The sequence below is a fragment of the Hevea brasiliensis genome, chromosome 16 (assembly GCF_030052815.1).
Source record: "Hevea brasiliensis isolate MT/VB/25A 57/8 chromosome 16, ASM3005281v1, whole genome shotgun sequence".
Taxonomy (NCBI): Eukaryota; Viridiplantae; Streptophyta; class Magnoliopsida; order Malpighiales; family Euphorbiaceae; genus Hevea; species Hevea brasiliensis.
The window spans coordinates 13,977,475-13,999,594 of NC_079508.1; positions in this window are offsets into that span (position 1 = coordinate 13,977,475).

The following is a 22,120-nucleotide window of genomic DNA, read 5'->3' on the forward strand; positions in this document are numbered from 1 at the left end:
TTTATCATCAGTAATGGTAATAAAGTAATGAAAATCGCCTTTAACCATTTCCTTAAATGGATCACATACATCACTATGTATTAGCTCCAAAATATTTTTAGCCCTTAGCCCTTGTCCAACAAAGGGTGATCTAGTCATTTTGCCCTGAAGGTAAGATTCACAAGTTGGAGTAGGCTCAGAGCCCAATGAAGATAAAATCTCCATTTTCTCCAATTTTGCAATCCTATCTTCTGCAACATGACCTAATCTTAAGTGCCAAATATATTTTGAATTTTGAGTTGATTTTCATCATGGCATTACATTCTTTTAGATTGCTATACTCTGGACAGTGGAAACACTTTCCTGCTGGCAGTGGAAACACTTTTCCTGCTGATAGTGGAAACACTTTCCTTTACCTTTGTCAACTTTGATCTTTGTTTCTCTGTTTGGCTATCTTCATGGAAGGACCAGGAATCTGAGGTTTCTTTTTCTTATTGCCCTTCTTCTTGTTGGACTTTCCAGTAGAAGAAGATGCAATCAAAGCTACCTCTTTTCCTTTATTGCCCGGCATATTCTTTTGGGCAATAACCAGCATGTTGAGTAAACCAGCTAAGGTGCATTCTTGTTTAGTCATATGGAAATTTGTCACAAAATTCTCAAAAGACTTAGGAAGGGACTGAAGGATCAAATCCATTTGTAGTTGGAAATCCATGTTGAAGTCAAGATGTTCCAACTGCTTAATCAGCCGAATCATCTTGTGGACATGATCCCCAACATTCTGTCCCTCAGACATCTTCATGCGGAACAGCTGCCTAGATATCTCATACCTAGCATTCCTACTGTGCTCACCATACAACTCTTGTAGGTGAAGGAGGATCTCACTCGCACTCTGCATGTTCTCATGCTGCTTCTGTAACTCATTACTCATGGAAGCAAGCATGTAATACTTAGCTCTCATATCATGCTCCTTCCACTTGTCCAAAGTTTCATGTTCCTCTTGAGTGGCCTCTGGAGGTAAGGGACCAGGAACATTTGAATCTAGAACATATCCTATATGTTCAAGGTTCAGGATAAGTTTCAAATTTCTTAGCCAATTAGAGAGATTAGGTCCTGTCAACCTATTGCGATCAAGTATGCTTGCAAGGATATTGGATGGTGGTGGTTGTTCTGTGCCCATTATTATTAGAAAATTAATTACAGAAAATAACCAGATTAATTAGTAAATGTATCAAGTAATTAACCAAAACGATTATGGTCTTTTAATCAAATTGTTCCTCCCACTAACTTAGCGAATCCTACACTTCCAAAGTAGAAAATGGAAATCCTAGTTGGATGGATTTCTAGTGGGTGATTGAATTCTTATAATTCTATTAATCATCCTCAGGTACATCCGTTATTGGAATTACAATAAACTATAAGTGAGCAACTCCTTGCCCATCACATCTCATGTGCGGTTCAATCCTTTACCTAGCCCCTAATGCTCAAAATCTCAGGTACATCCATTATTGACTTATCTTGCATTAGTTAAGTTGATCCCATTGAGCCAGTAATTATGCAAATAATTTTAATGTCCTCAGGTACATCCAATATTGGCCACCAAACCATTTACATATTTACAACATCTTATGCTTAACAATTATACTTAAGAAAATCTCTTAAATTAATTGCATTTTATGCAACTATTTAAAATTTCTTAAAATAATTACCCCAATGGAGGGCCCATGTTATAATTACTTTAATTATAGCATTTCCAACATAATCATTTGTTTGGAAGATTTTATAGTCATCCTAATTACTATTAAGGTCTCACTTTGCACATTATCCATTTAGCATGCATATATCATATAATTGCATACATTCCCATACATCTCATGCATTCATGGATAAGTAGTAAATATGGTATGATCATGGACTTTCCAAGGGATTCAATTCTGAGCCACCAAGAATTGAATCAGGGCATTCCTAGGTGCATTTCATTCATTCATTTTACAAGAGTTACTGAAGGAGTACATAATCAACACTTGATCTTGAATTCCTCCCACTGGTCCCACCAATGCTCTTGGCCTCCTTGAACTTCTTGCAATCCAATTACATAGTAATCCTTGGCATACCAAGGCGAATTTACAAGAAGTTAAATAAATCAAATTACAACCCAAAAATTATTACAAACTTAATAATACATGCCCAAATAAATTAAAATAAATTAATTAATTTACAATCCCAAAGAAACATAAAAGAAATAAATTCAATCACATTGGTCTTTTATAGTCCATGATCATCCATTATGCATATCACTATTTAACAATTAAATAAAACATACACACTTAAATTAAATTGAATATCTCATATTCAACTTAAAAATCCATATTTGAATATGATTCAAATAAATTTAAAAATTCAGATTTGAATCTCATTCAAACAAATTTAAAAATTCAGATTTGAATCACATTCAAACAACCTTAAAAATTCAGATTTGAATCACATTCAAACATTTCTTAAAAAATCAGATTTGAATCACATTCAAAAATTTTTTAAAAAATCAAATCTGAATATTATTCAATCAACTTTAAAAATTCAGATTTGAATATGATTCAAACAACTTTACAAATTTAGATTTGAATCACATTCAAACAACTTTTAAAATTCAGATTTGAATCTCATTCAAATAATTTTTAAAATTTTGATTTGAATCATAATTTAATTATGTGATTAAAACTACTAATTAAACAATTTAATTAGTCAAATAATAGGCCTTAGATCATACAACAATTGCAGAATTAAAAGCCAAACCTTGAACCACCTATGGAAGCCAAACCATGCGCACCATTGATGGTGTTTTTTTAAGCATGCTGCCACACCTCCATTGCAACTAGCAGTGGATAAATCATCCCACGATCAAAACACACAATTAAATCATATAATCAACAATCTAATAGCAAATATAGTGGCTCTGATACCAATTGAAGGAACGAAAGCATAAAAAACACAAGTTTATGCCATTGAATTCAAAATTTTCACCTAGAGTCACATGCATCATGCAAAATTTATTTTTATCTATTTGATTTCAATGATAAACAACATATTAAAACTCTTTTAATATGTTTTTTGGATTTGTATTTGCCATTTAAGATTTTAAAATTAATCAGATTAATTTTAGAACCCTAGATTAAATCAAGAACAAACACACTAACCTCTTGATGCACTGCAGTGTATTTGCGCCTTTAAGATGCGTCTTCAGGACACCAGATGTTGTCCCTCTAGCTTGTCCACACCAAAAACACCTATGGCAGCCCTTGAACAGCTTCTAAAGCTTTTTCTATTATTTAGAAAATCAAGTTCTGCCTTTTAAGAGATTAAAGATCTAAACAGGACACTAGAAATGATTTCTAGTATTTTTAATTCAAAAGATTGATGGCTAATCTCTTTGAATTGATGAGAGATGAAGATGAAGAGATGGAGAGCCTCAAAATGGCGTGATAAAGGAGGAGTGGCTGCTGGTTGTCTTATTTTTAATTCATAACAACAATTATATAGCTAGGTTAACACATTAAACCCTTGCCACATGTCACCTTTTGATTAGCTCTAGGTTTAAATGACCCAATCACATTGTGCCAAGTGTCAAACCAATATTTAATCTTAATTTTAATCATCTAATATGATTAAAAGACATTTTTGCAAGCTTATGTGTAATGCCATGTGTCACCATCTCATGGTGCCACGTGTCACACTGTGAAATGACCAAAATGCCCCTGTGTCTTAATTTTGAGTTCTTAACCCAAAATAATTATTTCTCTTCTTCTAATTAATTTATATCAAATATAAATTAATTAATTAATCTCTATTAATTAATTTCTCATTAATTAAATTCATATTTGAACACTTAAAATATAAACTTAACTTATACTATACATCCAATAATCTAGATTTGGTTTCAAGTCATGTTAGGGACTTTGTAATCTAATTGCAAACCTAATCTATTTAATTAATCAATTAAACTCTTTAATTAAATAATTAAATCATATTTAATTAGGTGATTACTTGTGTATGTCTGTGACTTACTAGGCTCATCACTAATTGGCAATGAGACATGATATCAACTCTTAATATCATCAGAACTCTTTCTTACCATAAATGATTTCTCTAAATCATTTTATGCACCTCATAGACCATGGTTAACACCTAGCATAGCACGCCATGGCCACCCAATTAGTAATAAGGTTTACCTTAAATGATCCTATAATCATATGTTACCATGCACTAGAATCTCTCTGTTACAAAATCCCAACTCAAGCTGGAGTCATGGTTTATGTCAAACTCCATTTGCTATGAATATCATGTTCTCTTTTAATTCTAGTTCTTGATTAAAAAGATTTTCTCATCAGAAACTCTTTTTCGAATAAATCTATCGGTCCTAGCCAGGAACTTGAAACATCAAGAACAATTAAATGAATATAGGATTTTATCTCTTTTTACTTAGAGGAACATATTCCATCTTGATCAATACCTACCTCCATATATAAGTAGTAGGAGCCAACACATGCCCATATACCCATACACAGTACAAGTATGAAAGCAGTATCAAACTCAAACTACCTATATACAAGATAACTGTGCTATCTCAAGTCTAAAGATTATATGCACCGATATGATTTATGACAAAACATTGACAAGAGTAAACTCCATGTGCTTGTCATAAGTGTCACTGGTTCGACCTACTTATCATGTATAAGTGCTTATCATATTTGTCATATGGCATGAGACTCACCATTCCATCTTATTTATATCTCATATAAATAACTTGGTAACAAACATGAATACAATCTTTCTGGATAAGTCATGTCCTTATTATGAAGTATCCTCGATTGTGAACCTATTTATGATACTTTGTACTAGAAATACTGTCACTCATATTCTTAACAACTTAAGAATAGAATTTCTAACAAAATATCAATGGACCTTTTCTATTACACATAATTATATTATATAAACGGAAAAGTGGAAATGCCTTTTATTAATAAAAATATGTATAAGATACATACTAAATGATATGCTCTAAGGCATACTACTAATATTATAGAGGGGTAGGGTGTGACAAGATTCACAACGTGTTCCATTTGTCAATGCTCAGGAATACAGATCAGATCCTTCATATGTCATTTTAGCAGAGGAGATAATTGTGCAACCTGATTTGACATATGAAGAAGAGCAAGTCAGAATCTTGGCACAAGAAGTGAAAGAACTTAGAAACAAGAGGATCCCACTAGTGAAAGTCTTGTGGAGGCACCACAACACAGAAGAAGCAACGTGGGAGAGTGAGGAGACGATGAGGCAGCAGTTCACTCAGTTCTTCACATCAGGTAAATTTCGAGGATGAAATTTCTATTAGAGAGGAAGAATTGTAATGCCCTCACCATAGGTAGTCTGTACATTTTACTGTTCCGATGACTAATGTCTGTTCGGACAGTCAAAATGCCTGGAACTACATTTAAACTATAGTGAGGAGGCATAAATTGATGGAATAAATATTAAGAAAATATAGGAAAAATTTAGAGGAAATAAAATAAAAATTTAGGGAATTTATTAATTGGTATAAAATAATAAAAATAACCCGATATGCACTATAAAGGGCATTTTGGTCATTTCACTCCTAGAGGTGAATTTTGACCTAAATGTCAAATTTAAAATTTTAGAGAATCAAAATAATTAATATGAATTAAAACTTATGAATTGAATTAGAAAAGAAAAGAAGAAGAAAAGAAAAGAAAAGGAAAAAGAAAAATAAGCATATGGAAATTTAAAAATTAAAGTACAAAAATTAGAATATATAAATAGACACATAAGACAAAAGCCACCAACCTCTATATTCTTCTCCACTCCTCTCTCTCTCTCACTCTTTTAGCCAGCTGCCCTTATTCTTCTTTCCACCATTTTTGTGCAAACTTCAAGCTTAAATCTTCCCTCACTCACTCACTAAAGCCATTAGCTCACTTCACAAAAAATACTCCCCACTCCATAAGGATGCCATAGATAGTAGTAAGAAGCAAGAAAGTTGAAGTTTGGGAAGTTCAAGTAAGGTTAGTGCACTAATCCACCTCTCACTTCATTAAACATGAAAAGCATGTTTAGCCAAGTATAAAATTCATGAAATTAAAAAGAAAAATAAGGTTTGAATGCGAAGGAACGGAAGCGTGAAAAACACAAGTTTATACCATTGAATTCAAAAATTTTCACCTAGGGTCACATGCATCATGCAGGATTTATTTTTATCTATTTGATTTCAATGATAAAAAATATATTAAAACTCTTTTAATATGTTTTTGGATTTGTATTTGCCATTTAAGATTTTAAAATTAATTAGATTAATTTTAGAACCCTAGATTAAATCAAGAACGATTACACTAACCTCTTGATGCACTGCAGCGTGTCTGCGCCTTTGAGATTCGTCTTCAGGACACCAAATGTTGTCCCTCTAGCTTGTCCACACCAAGAACACCTATGGCAGCCCTTGAATAGCTTCTAAAGCCTTTTCTATTAATTAGAAATTCAAGTTCTGCCTTTTAACAGATTAGAGATGTAAACAGGACACTAGAAACAATTTCTAGTGTTCTTAATTCAAGAGATTGATGGCTAATCTCTTTGAATTGATGAGAGATGAAGAAGAATAGAGGGAGGGCTGCAAAATGGCGTGACCAAGGAGTGTGGCTGTTGGTTGTATTTTATTTTCTCATAACAACACTTAAATAGCTAGGTTAACACATTAAACCCTTGCCACATGTCACCCTTTGATTAGCTCTAGGTTTAAGTGACCCAATCACATTGTGCCAAGTGTCAAACCTATATGTAATCTTGATTTTAATCATCTTACATGATTAAAAACATTTGGCAAGCTTATGTATTACGCCATGTGTCACCATCTCATGGTGCCACGTGTCACACTGCAAAATGACCAAAATGCCCCTGTGTCTTAATTTTGAGTTCTCAACCCAAAATAATTATTTTTCTTCTTCTAATTAATTTATATCAAATATAAATTAATTAATTAATCTCTATTAATTAATTTCTCATTAATTAAATTCATATTTAAACACTTTAAATATAAATTTAACTTATATTATACATCCAATAATCTAGATTTGGTTTCAAGTCATGCTAGGGACTTTGCAAACTAATTGCAAACCAAACCTATTTAATTAATCAATTAAACTCTTTAATTAATTAATTAAATCATATTTAGTTAGGTGATAACTTGTGTATGTGTGTGACTTACTAGGCTCATCACTAATTGGCAATGAGACATGATATCGACTCTTAATATCATCAGAACTCTTTCTTACTATAAATGATTTCTCTAAATCATTTTATGAACCTCATAGACCATTGTTAACACCTAGCATAGCATGCCATGGCCACCCAATTAGTAATAAGGTTTACCTTAAATGAACCTGTAATCATATGTTATCATGCACTAGAATCTCTCTGTTACAAAATCCCAACTCAAGCTAGAGTCATGGTTTATGTCAAACTCCATTTGCTATGAATATTATGTTCTCTTTTAATTCTAGTTCTTGATTAAAAAGATTTTCTCATCAGAAACTCTTTTCTGAATAAATCTCTCTGTCCTGGCCAGAAACTTGAAACATCAAGAACAATTAAATGAACATAGGATTTTATCTCTATTTACTTAGAGGAACAGATTCCATCTTGATCAACACCTACCTCCATATATAACTTATAGGAGCCAACACATGCCCATATACCCATACACATTACAAGTATGAAAGCAGTATCAAACTCAAACTACCTATATACAAGATAACTGTGCTATCTCAGGTATAAAGATTATATGCACTGATATGATTTATGGCAAAACATTGACAAGAGTAAACTCCATGTGCTTGTCATAAGTGTCACTGGTTCGGCCTACTTATCATTTCTAAATGCCTATCATGTTTGTTATATGGCATGAGACTCACCATTCCATCTTATTTATATCTCATATAAATAACTTGGGAACAAACATGAATACAATCTTTCTGGATAAGTCATGTCCTTATTATGAAGTATCATCGATTGTGAACCTATTTATGATACTTTGTGCTACAAATATTGTCACTCATATTCTTACCAACTTAAGAATAATATTTCTAACAAAATATCAATGGACCTTTTCTATTACACATAAATATATTATGTAAACGAAAAAGTGGAAATGCCTTTTATTAATAAAAATATATACAAGATACATACTAAATCATATGCTCTAGTTCATACTACTAATAATCTCCCACTAGCACTAGAGCCATTCATTACAATATCTTAGACCTATCTTCTCAAGATGTCGGTCTAACTGAGTCTGTGACATAGGCTTAGTGAATGGATCAACTGGATTTTCTGCTGATGCTATTTTCTGCATGGCTACATCGCCTCACCCAACTATTTCTATGATAGCGCCTTTCTATGTGTTTGGATTTCTGGTGAGACCTTGGTTCCTTAGCCTGTATGACTGCTCCATTATTGTCACAATGTAGTGGAACTGCTGACTTAATGGAAGGAACTACTGTAAGTTCTATCACGAACTTCTTTATCCAAACAGCTTCCTTTGCAGCATCTGATGCAGCAATATACTCAGCCTCTGTAGTGGAATCTGCAGTCGTGCTCTGTTTGGAACTATTCCAACTGACTGCACCTCCATTACAAATGAACACATATCCAGAGGTAGACTTTCTATCATCGATATCTGATTGGAAATCAGAATCAGTATAACCATCCAATTGCAAGTCTCCACCTCCATAAATCAAGAATAAATCCTTAGTTCTTCTCAAGTACTTAAGAATATTCTTGACTGCTATCCAGTGTTCCAAACCTGGATTGGATTGATACCTGCTAGTCAAACTAACAGCATATGCGATATCCGGCCTAGTACACAACATTGCATACATTAAACTTCCAATAGCCAAAGCATATGGAATCCTGGCCATCTTATCTCTTTCTTCAGGTGTCTTTGGAGACATCTCTTTAGAAAGATGGATACCATGTCTCACTGTTAACAATTCTCTCTTGGAATCAAGCATGTTAAACCTCTTTAACACCTTTTCCAAGTATAGACTTTGGTATAAACCAATTATTCTTTTTGCTCTATCTCTATAGATGCGAATTCCAAGAATATAGGTTGCCTCCCCTAAGTCTTTCATGGAGAATGTATTTGACAACCATACCTTTATAGTCGTCAACATACCTGTGTCATTACCCACCAACAGTATGTCATCCACATATAAGACAAGGAAAGTGATAGCACAGTCACTAACCTTCTTATATACACATGGCTCATCCTCATTTTTGATAAAACCAAAGGATTTAATGGCTTTATCAAAACGGATGTTCCAACTCCTCGAAGCTTGTTTCAACCCATAAATGGATCGCTTTAGCTTGCATACCTTGGAACCATCTTGGGATTCAAATCCCCTAGGTTGTTCCATGAAAATGTTTTCTTCAATGTATCCATTGAGAAAAGCTGTTTTAACATCCATCTGCCAAATCTCATAATCATAGTATGCAGCTATTGCTAATAAAATCCTAATTGATTTAAGCATGGCAACAGGCGAGAAAGTCTCCTCATAGTCGATTCCTTGCCTTTGGCGAAATTGTTTTGCTACTAATTTTCATCAGAACTAATTTTCTTCTTGAAAACCCATTTGTTCCCTATAGGTATAGTACCTTCAGGTGGGTAAACAAGATCCCAAACTTGATTCTTATACATGGAATCAATCTCGGATTTCATAGCATCAATCCATTTTGAAGAGTCTATATCTGATATAGCTTCTTCATAGGTAAGTGGATCATCTCCATGATCTACTTCTTCATGAGTAGACAACTCTTGTTCTTCTTCATGAAGAAAACCATATCTCACTGGTGGTTCTACGAGGAACAGCTGTAGATGTTTCATCAACGGGTATTGGTTGACTAGATGGATCTATATCCATCTGATCTGTTGTTTGGTCAGAATTCTCCAATTCTAACTCTATTTGCCTTCCTTTGCCTCCTTCTTGAACAAACTGTTGTTCAAGAAATGTGGCATCTCTACTTATCACAACCTTTTTTGAAGTAGGAAAATAAAAATAATATCCAAAACTATCTTTTGGATATCCAATAAATCGACCTTTTTCTGATCTGGTCTCCAATTTATTAGTGTTCAGCTTTTTAATATAAGCTGGACAACCCCAAATCTTAACATGCTTAAGACTTGGTTTTCTTCCATGCCATATCTCATAAGGTGTGGAAGAAACTGATTTTGATGGAATCCTATTCAGAATATACAAAGCTGATTCTAATGCAAATCCCCAAAAGAAGATTGGCATATCAGTATAGCTCATCATACTACATACCATATCCAATAGGGTACGATTTCTCCTTTCAGATACACCATTCAGCTGTGGCGTTCCTGGAGGAGTCAGCTGAGAAAAATGCCATGCTCTCTCAAGTATTCATCAAATTCAGTACTCAAATATTCACCTCCACGATCTGATCGAAGAGCTTTAATATTCTTTCCTGTTTGATTTTCTACTTCAGATTTAAATTCTTTGAACTTTTCAAAAGATTCATGTTTGTATTTCATCAAATACAAATACCCAAACCTTGATTTATCATCAGTAAAGGTAATAAAATAATGAAAACCCCCTCTAGCCATTTCTTTAAATGGACCACATACATCACTATGTATTAGCTCCAAAATATTTTCAGCTCTAAGCCCTTGTCCAACAAAGGGTGATCTAGTCAATATAACCTGAAGGCAAGATTCACAACTTGGAGAACGCTCAGAGCCCAATGAGGATAGAATCCCCAATTTCTCCACTTTTGCAATCCTATCTTACGCAACATGACATAACCTTAAGTGCCAAATATATTTTTAACTTGAGTTGGTTTTCACCATTGTATTGCATTCTTTTATATCACTTGCATTCAATTTGTGTTTTTCATGATTATCCAAATCATAAAGACCATCCTTCATATACCCCGAACCCACTGAATTTTTTCTCACATAACTAGGGCAAACATCATCAGTGAACTGAAATTCATAGCCATTTCTAGTCAAACTAGATATAGAAATGATGTTCTTAAAAGCATCAGGTACATATAAAATATTATCCAAACACAAAACATGTCCAAACATGTAAAAAGATTTAGATCCTATGGCTAAAGCTTCAACAGTTGAGCCATTGCCAATCCGGACTCTAATATCTTGAGAACGTAAGCTGCTACTGTTTGCTAGTTTCTGCATATCATTAGAAATGTGAGAATCGCACCTGATATCTAAAACCCAATTGTAGATGAACTATGAGTATCATCAGAATCTAAATAACAAGATATGGACATACCTTCCGAAGGTGTATCCTTCTTGTCCTTGGAGAAGCAAGATACTCTGGCGGTTCCTTTTCCAGTGCCCATCCTTTTGGCAGTGGAAACACTTTCCTTTGCCTCCATCAGCTTTAGTCTTCCTTTTCTGTTTAGCTATTTTCTTGGAAGGACCAGGAATCTGAGGTTTCTTTTTCTTATTACCCTTCTTCTTGTTGGACTTTCCAGCGGAAGAAAATGCAACCAAAGCTACCTCTTTCCCTTTATTGCCTGGCATATTCTTTTGGGCAATAACCAGCATGTTGAGTAAACCAGCTAAGGTGCATTCCTATTTAGTCATATGGAAATTTGTCACAAAATTCCCAAAAGACTCAGGAAGGGACTGAAGGATCAAATCCGTCTGTAGTTGGAAATCCATGTTGAAGTCAAGATGTTCCAACTGCTCAATCAGCCGAATCATCTTGTGGACATGATCCCCAACATTCTGTCCTTTAGATATCCTCATACGGAATAGTTGTCTAGATATCTCATACCTAGCATTCCTGCTGTGCTCATCATACAACTCTTGTAGGTGAAGGAGGATCTCACTCGCACTCTGCATGTTCTCATGTCGCTTCTGTAACTCATTACTCATGGAAGCAAGCATGTAACACTTAGCTCTCATATCATGCTCCTTCCACTTGTCCAAAGTATCATGTTCCTCTTGTGTGGTCTCTGGAGGTAAAGGACCAGGAACATTTGAATCTAGAACATATCCTATATGTTCAAGGTTCAGGACAAGCTTCAAATTTCTTAGCCAATCAGACAGATTTGGTCCTGTCAACCTATTGTGATCAAGTATGCTTGCAAGGATATTGGATGGTGGTGGTTGTTTTGTGCTCATTTTTATCAGAAAATTAACTGTAGAAAATAATCAGATTAATTAGTAAATGTATCATGTAATTAACCAAAATGATTATGATCTTTTAATCAAATTGGTCCTCCCACTAACTTAGTGAATCCTACACTTCCAAAGTAGGAAACGGAAATCCTAGTTGGATGGATTTCTAGTGGGTGATTGAATTCTTATAATTCTATTGATCATCCTCAGGTACATCCATTATTAGAATTACAATAAACTATAAGTGAGCAACTCCTTGCCCATCACATCTCATGTGAGGTTCAATCCTTTACCTAGCCCCTAATGCTCAAAATCTCAGGTACATCCATTATTGACTTATCTTGCATTAGTTAAGTTGATCCCATTGAGCCAGTAATTATGTAAATAATTTTAATGTCCTCAGGTACATCCAATATTGGCCACCAAACCATTTACATATTTACAACATCTCATGCTTAACAATTATTCGTAAGAAAATCTCTTAAATTAATTGCATCTCATGCAACTATTTAAAATTTCTTAAAATAATTGCCCCAATGGAGGGCCTATGTTATAATTACTTTAATTATAGCATATCCAACTTAATCATTTGTTTGGAAGATTTTATGGTCATTCTAATTACTATTAAGGTTTCACTTTGCACATTATCCATTTAGCATGCATATATCATATAATTGCATACATTCCCATACATCTCATGCATTCATGGATAAGCAGTAAATATGGTATGATCATGGACTTTCTAAGGGATTCAATTCTGAGCCACCAAGAATTGAATCAGGGCATTCCTAGGTGCATTTCATTCATTCATTTTACAAGAGTTGCTGAAGGAGTACATAATCAACACTTGATCTTGAATTCCTCCCACTGGTCCCACCAATGCTCTTGACCTCCTTGAACTTCTTGAAATCCAATATTACATAGTAATCCTTGGCATACCAAGGCGAATTTAAAAGAACTTAAATAAATGAAATTACAATCCAAAAAGTATTACAAACTTAATAATACATGCCCAAAATAAATTAAAATAAATTAATTAATTTACAATCCCAAAGAAATATAAAAGAAATAAATTCAATCACATTGGTCTTTTATAGTCCATGATCATCCATCATGCATATCACTATTTAACAATTAAATAAAATATACATACTTAAATTAAATTGAATATCTCATATTCAACTTAAAAATCCAGATTTGAATATGATTCAAATAAATTTAAAAATTCAGATTTGAATCTCATTCAAACAAATTTAAAAATTCAGATTTGAATCACATTCAAACAACTTCAAAAATTCAGATTTGAATCACATTCAAACATTTTTAAAAAAATCAGATTTGAATCACATTCAAATATTTTTTAAAAAATCAGATCTGAATTTTATTCAATCAATTTTAAAAAATCAAATTTAAATATGATTCAAACAACTTTTAAAATTCAGATTTGAATCACATTCAAACAACTTTTAAAATTCAGATTTGAATCACATTCAAACAACTTTTAAAATTCAGATTTGAATCACATTCAAACAATTTTTAAAATTTTGATTTGAATCATAATTTAATTGTGTGATTAAAAATCCTAATTAAACATTTTAATTAGTCATATAATGAACCTTTCATCATGCAACAATTGCAAAATTTAATAACAACCATGCGCACCATGATCTTCCAAAACCATGCGCACCATGTTGGAGTTCATGAAGCATGCCGCCACACCTCTTGATCCAACCAGCAATGGATCAATCATCTCATGATCAAATCACACAATTAAATCATATAATAAATAATCTAAATGGCAAATATAGTGGCTCTGATACCAATTGAAGGAACAAAAGCGTGAAAAACACAAGTTTATACCATTAAATTCAAAAATTTTCACCTAGGGTCACATGCATCATGCAAGATTTATTTTTATCTATTTGATTTCAATGATAAACAACATATTAAAACTCTTTTAATATGTTTTTGAATCTGTATTTGCCATTTAAGATTTTAAAATTAATCAGATTAATTTTAGAACCCTAGATTAAATCAAGAACGATTACACTAACCTCTTGATGCACTACAGCGTGTCTGCGCCTTTGAGATTCGTCTTCAGGACACCAGATGTTGTCCCTCTAGCTTGTCCACACCAAGAACACCTATGGCAGCCCTCGAATAGCTTCTAAAGCCTTTTCTATTAATTAGAAATTCAAGTTCTTCCTTTTAAGATATTAGAGATGTAAACATGACACTAGAAACAATTTCTAGTGTTCTTAATTCAAGAGATTGATGGCTAATCTCTTTGAATTGATGAGAGATGAAGAAGAATAGAGGGAGGGCTGCAAAATGGCGTGACCAAGGAGTGTGGCTGCTGGTTGTATTTTATTTTCTCATAACAACACTTAAATAGCTAGGTTAACACATTAAACTCTTGCCACATGTCACCCTTTGATTAGCTCTAGGTTTAAGTGACCCAATCACATTGTGCCAAGTGTCAAACCTATATGGAATCTTGATTTTAATCATCTTACATGATTAAAAACATTTGGCAAGCTTATGTGTTATGCCATGTGTCACCATCTCATAGTGCCACGTGTCACACTGCAAAATGACCAAAATGCCCCTGTGTCTTAATTTTGAGTTCTCAACCCAAAATAATTATTTTTCTTCTTCTAATTAATTTATATCAAATATAAATTAATTAATTAATCTCTATTAATTAATTTATCATTAATTAAATTCATATTTAAACACTTTAAATATAAATTTAACTTATATTATACATCTAATAATCTAGATTTGGTTTCAAGTCATGTTAGGGACTTTGCAAACTAATTGCAAACCAAACCTATTTAATTAATGAATTAAACTCTTTAATTAATTAATTAATTCATATTTAATTAGGTGATAACTTGTGTATGTGTGTGACTTACTAGGCTCATCACTAATTGGCAATGAGACATGATATCAACTCTTAATATCATCAGAACTCTTTCTTACCATAAATGATTTCTCTAAATCATTTTATGAACCTCATAGACCATGGTTAACACCTAGCATAGCATGCCATGGCCACCCAATTAGTAATAAGGTTTACCTTAAATGAACCTATAATCATATGTTACCATGCACTAGAATCTCTCTATTACAAAATCCCAACTCAAATTTGCCGAGTCATGGTTTATGTCAAACTCCATTTGCTATGAATATTATGTTCTCTTTTAATTCCAGTTCTTGATTAAAAAGATTTCTCATCAGAAACTCTTTTCTGAATAAATCTATCTGTCTTGGCCAGGAACTTGAAACATCAAGAACAATTAAATGAACATAGGATTTTATCTCTATTTACTTAGAGGAACAGATTCCATCTTGATCAACACCTACCTCCATATATAACTAGTAGGAGCCAACACATGCCCATATACCCATACACAGTACAAGTATGAAAGCAGTATCAAACTCAAACTACCTATATACAAGATAACTTTGCTATCTCAGGTCTAAAGATTATATGCACTGATATGATTTATGACAAAACATTGACAAGAGTAAACTCCATGTGCTTGTCATAAGTGTCTCTGGTTCGGCCTACTTATCATTTATAAGTGCCTATCATGTTTGTTATATAGCATGAGACTCACCATTCCATCTTATTTATATCTCATATAAATAACTTGGGAACAAACATGAATACAATCTTTCTGGATAAGTCATGTCCTTATTATGAAGTATCCTCGATTGTGAACCTATTTATGATACTTCGTGCTAGAAATATTGTCACTCATATTCTTAATAACTTAAGAATAATATTTCTAACAAAATATCAATGGACCTTTTCTATTACACATAAATATATTATGTAAACGAAAAAGTGGAAATGCCTTTTATTAATAAAAATATGTACAAGATACATACTAAATGATATGCTCTAGGGCATACTACTAACAGAATGTGTATTGTTTATGCAAATTTAAAACTTTGAAAACTAAGGTTTGTGTAAATGATTGAGGACTTTATGTAAATGCATGAAATTGACCTATTGAGTTGAGATTGTTGCTTATAGAAGTGTTATGCATGCAAATTGAAGTAAGGAAGTTGGAGGAGATTGAATTTTGGGAGTGTCAATTTTCTGCAGGTTGGGACTCATTGAGTCTAGTGTGTTTGTGGAACCATAACTGAAAATGTGTAACTCCAATTGGTATGAGGCTAATTGGAGGTGAAATTAGACTCAAAATAGCCCATTTTTCATAAAGACACCATGCCTAAATTTTGTCAAAAACTTAACTTAAACACTGCCCAAATCCGACTGACCCTGCACAAAACCCAGAAAATGACCAAATGAATATTACTTGTTCATTTGGTCATAACTCCCTCTATACTGGTCCAAATGACCTAAATTTGATACCATTGGAAAGCTTAGATATAGGGCTACAATTTTTATGAAGACCACTAAACCCAGAATGCCAAAAACCAAACCAAATTGCTGGCCAAAGTTGGGTCACAAAACTGCCTAGAATTAGATTGTCCAAAAATTGCTGGACATAAACTCACCCGACCAGTTTTGGCAAAATGGCCATAACATGGTCTACAAGAACTCAAATGTAGTGAAACTAATGGCAAAATGTCCACAGGACATAGACCTACAAAATTTTTATTTTAACCAAAACCCAGAAATTAAGAGAACTAGGTCAAATAGTTAGAAAAATTCACTGCAGCAAAACCTGGAGTCTGAGCAAACTTCACTTGACCCCATAATAGTGTTTTAGTCATAACTCCCACTAGAAAAATCCAATTGGGATGAGCTGTACCTTCCAAAAACCTGAGAAATAGGGCTAAAACTTTTTTTTATAAACATACCTCAAATTATGCTTGTAAGAACCTCAAAAAGTGACATGCATTCATTGTCCTGAATTGAGCCCCTGTTGGCATAGGGTACATGAGCCTAGGTAAGTTAATTGGCCAAAAACAACTCCACAAAACTTGAAAAATTGTGATTAAAAATTCTAAGAGACCATAAGACATAGGGCAATGGTTTCTATGAAGATCACTATGCATAAAGGTGACTACAACCTGTTTCATTAATTATGTAAAGTTTAAGTCCAAAAGCTGCCAAGTTAAGGAACCAGAATATGGAAATGAGTCAGTTATGGTTATCTGACAATAACTTGAGTTCTAAAAATCAAATTGACATGATTCAAAAAGGAAAATAAAGAAAAGACATAGGAGAACAACTTCCATAAGTAAGTGTGGCCAAATAGTGGCTACATATTGATCAAATGGATAGGTAAAATTGAGAGACAAAAACTAAAACCAAAGATGGGTCCATGAGATAAATTATCTTATGGTAGGGAATTTAACCCTAACAAGCTATTAAACACTAAACCATATAAAAGAGGTATGTGGGACCTAATTTCCCATTATAAAGTGATATGAACATTCAAATAAATATGTAATAATGTGTAATTGCCCATAGTATACCTAGACTTATTTATTTAGTTTGGATCAATTAGTATACCAATTAGAGACAACAAATAGCAGTACTGCCTATCGAGAAAATTATGAATTGACAATATATGTCTGGTATGATTCTCTTATAGGCTATATGCCTACTTACTGGCCATTGTGCCTACTTTGCTTCTGGCTTTACAAGCCTGATAGCTGGCCTCGTGCCTGACAGCTGGCCTCATGCCTGACAGATGTATACAGGATAGACATATGGCTGTCTAACCCGTATACTCCTGTGTATCCAGTTTTTATAGTCTGTTATAGGTTTCTTGGGCACTGATAATAATTAATTAAGACTGAATATACAATAAGTAAAAAAAAAAGATCCCGATAATTTAAATTGTTTCCAAAGTGAAATGAAAATGTAAAATACCTAGAAATTATGAAATTGCCATATATAGAATTATTATTTAAATTGTTCAGTTATTGTTATTATAAATTATGCACCACTAAGCGTTATGCTTAGCCTGTTGGTTTTCCATTGCGTAGGTATTGGAGACCAGTCCGAGCAGTCGCAGCAGCAGCACCAGTAGTGCCCTGACAGAGCTTTGACCAGATCTGCCACCGTCCAGAGTCACCTCAGCAGTCTTTTGTATTTTGGTAGGGCCCATGTATAGACTAGTATTTTGGTTCATTATGTCTAATCATGGTGTAATTACTAGTTTATGATGTATTTCATTTTGGACTTATAATTAAACTTTGAGATTGAAATGAAAACTTGTAATTTATTATCTGTGAATTTCTATATGAATGCAATGGATGATACTTCATTTTAAGATCTCATAAATAGTTGTGAATGATATGATAAAAGAGAATATGATATGGAGATGTGTGAAATGAATATGAACATATTAACAGGTGATTAGTGGAACAGGCCAGATGCTAATAAAACAGAGGAGGCTCTGTCCGGGTCTCCACAGAAATAAGTTATAAAAAAAAAAAATTTTCCACATATGGAATACCTGTTTTTAAATGATATTAAAATTTACAATGGATATGATAAGACAAGATAGGGTGCTCCAGCACCGAATGTGGCACTTTTTGCTTAGTTATACAGTAGACGGGTAAGGGGCATCACGAGAACATTGGTGGGACCAGTGGGAGGAGATCAAGATCAAGATGTTGATTGTGTACTTCTTCAGCAAATCTTGTAAAATAAATGAATGAATGAAATACACCTAGGAATGCCCTAATTCAATTCTGGGTGGCTCAGAATTGAATCCCTTAGAAAGTCCATGATCATACCATGTTATTTATTTATCCATATATATATGAGATGTGTATGAATGTATGCAAATATGAGATATATGCATGCCAACTGGTTAATGTGCAAAGTGAGACCATAATAGTAATTAAGCTGAACACAAAATCTTCCAAACAAATGATTAAGTTAGTAATGGTATAATTATGGCAATTATATCACGGCTCTCCATTGAGGCAATTCCTTTAAAGAATTTTAAGCAATTGCATTATTAGCTATGAAAGACATGGGAATGATGCATTTGTTTAAGAGACTTTCTTAAGAGTAATTGTTAAGCATGAGATGTTGTAAGTATGTAAATGCTTGATGGCCAATAATGGATGTGCCTGAGGTGAGTGAAGTAATTTACATGCTTGCTGGCTCAATGGGATCAACTTAACTAATGCAACATAAACCAATAATGGATGTGCCTGAAGTTTTGAGCATTAGGGGCCAAATAAATGATTGAGCCTCATATGAGTTATGATGGGCAAAGAGTTGGTCACTTATAGTTTATTGTGATTCCAATAATGGATGTGCCTGAGGATGATCAATAAGACTATAAGAATTTAATCACCTACTAGAAATCCATCCAACTAGGATTTCTGTTTCCTACTATGGAACTGTAAGATTCGCCAAGTTAGTGGGAGGACCAATTTTATTAAAAGATCATAATAATTTTGGTTAATTACTTGATACATTTACTAATTAATCTTGTTATTTTCTGTAGTTTATATTCTGATAATAATGAGTACACAACAACTACCACCATCCAATATCCTTGCAGGCATACTTGATCATAATAGGTTGACAGGACCTAATCTTTCTGATTGGCTCAGAAATTTGAAACTTGTCCTGAATTTAGAGCATATCGGATATGTTCTAAATTCAAAAATTCCTGGTCCCTTACCTTCAGCGGCCACTCCAGAAGAATTAGAGGCGTTGGACAAGTGGAAGGAGCATGATATGAGAGCTAGATGTTATATGCTTGGTTCTATGACTAATGAGTTACAGAAGCAGCATGAAAACATGTAAAGTGCAAATGAGATCCTTCTTCACCTGCAAAAGTTGTAAGGTGAACATAGTAGGAATGCTAGGTATGAGATATCTTGACAGCTATTCTGAATGAGGATGTCAGAGAGACAGAATGTAGGAGATCATGTCCACAGCATTATCTGGCTTATTGAGCAGCTGGAACATCTTGATTTTCACATAGATTTCCAACTGCAGACGGATTTGAACCTTCAGTCCCTACCACAGTCATTTGGAAATTTTATAACAAATTTCCATATGACTAAGCAAGAATGCACTTTGGCTGGCTTGCTTAACATGCTGGTTATTGCCCAAAAGAATATGCCGAGCAATAAAGGAAAAGAGGTAGCTTTGGTTGCATCTTCTTCGTTTGTTGGAAAGTCCAAAAAGAAGAAGGGCAATAAGAAAAAGAAACCTTAAGTTCCTAGACCTTCCAAGAAAATAGCCAAACAGAAAGGCAAGACCAAAGCTGACAGTGGCAAAGGAAAGTGTTTCTACTACTAGAAAGATGGGCACTGGAAGAGGAACTGCCTAGAGCATCTTGCATCTTTGAAAGACAAGAAAGATAAACCTTCAGAAGTTATGTCTATATCTTGTTATTTAGATTATGATGATGCTCATAGTTCATCTACAGCTTGGGTTTTAGATAATGGTGCTAGTTCTCACATTTGTTTTGATATGCAGGAACAAGCAAGCAGTAACAGCTTGCAAGCACGAGATGTTAGACTCCAGATCGATAATGACTCAATTGTTGAAGCTGTAGCCATAGGATATAAATCTTTGTACATGTATGGACATGTATTGTATTTAAATAACATTTTGTATGTACCTGATACTTTTAAGAACATCATTTCTATATCTAGTTTGACTGGAAATGGTTATGAATTTCAGTTCACAAATGATGTTTGGAATATTTATTTTGGAAATGAATATGTTGGCTCGGGTTATATGCATGATGGACTTTATTATTTGGATAATAATGATAAATACGAATTGAATGCAAGTAATCTGAATGAATGTAATGCCATAATGAAAATCAACTCCAGTCCAAAACATCTTTGGCACTTAAGATTAGGTCACATTGCAGAAGATAAGATTGCAAAGTTGGAGAAAGTAAGGATTTTATCTTCATTGGGTTCTAAACTTACTCCAACTTGTGAATCCTGCCTTCAAAGCAAAATGACTAGATCACCTTTTGTTGGACAAAGATTAAGAGCTAAAAATATTTTAGAACTAATACATAATGATGTATGTAGTCCATTTAAGGAAATGACTAAAGGTGGTTTGCATTACTTTATTACTTTACTAATGACAAATCAAGGTTTGGGTATTTGTATTTAATGAAATACAAACATGAATCCTTTGAAAAGTTCAAATAATTTAAATCTGAAGTAGAAAATCAAATGGAAAAAAGTATTAAAACTCTTCGATCAGATCGTGGAGGTGAATACTTAAGTACTGAATTTGATGAATACTTGAAAGAGCATGGCATTATTTCCCAGCTGACTCCTCTAGGAATGCCACAATTAAATGGTGTATTTGAAAGGAGAAACCATACCTTATTAGATATGGTATGTAGCATGATGAGCTATACTGATATGCCAATCTCTTTTTGAGGATTTGCATTAGAATTGATTTTGTATATTTTAAATAGGATTCCATCGAAGTCAGTCTCTTCCACACCTTATGAGTTATGGCATAAAAGAAAACTAAGTCTTAAGCATGTTAAGATTTGGGGTTGTCCAACTTACATTAAAAAGCTGAAGACTGACAAATTGAAAACTAAACAAGAAAAGGGCCGATTTGTTGGATATCCAAAAGAAAGTTTTGGATATTATTTTTATTTACCTTCATCACAAAAAGGTTGTGGTAAGTAGAGATGCCATATTTCTTGAACAATAGTTTATTCAAGAAGGTGGCAAAGGAAGGCAAATAGAGCTAGAATTAGAGAATTCTGACCAACCAACAAATTAGATGGATATAGATCCACTTAGCCAACCTGTGCCTGTTGATGAAACATCTACAATAATTCCTCGCAAATCAACCAGAATATCTCACCCACCAGAGAGATATGATTTTCTTCATGAAGATGAACAAGAGTTGTTTGCTCATGAAGAAACAGATTATGGAAATGATCCTTCAACCTATGA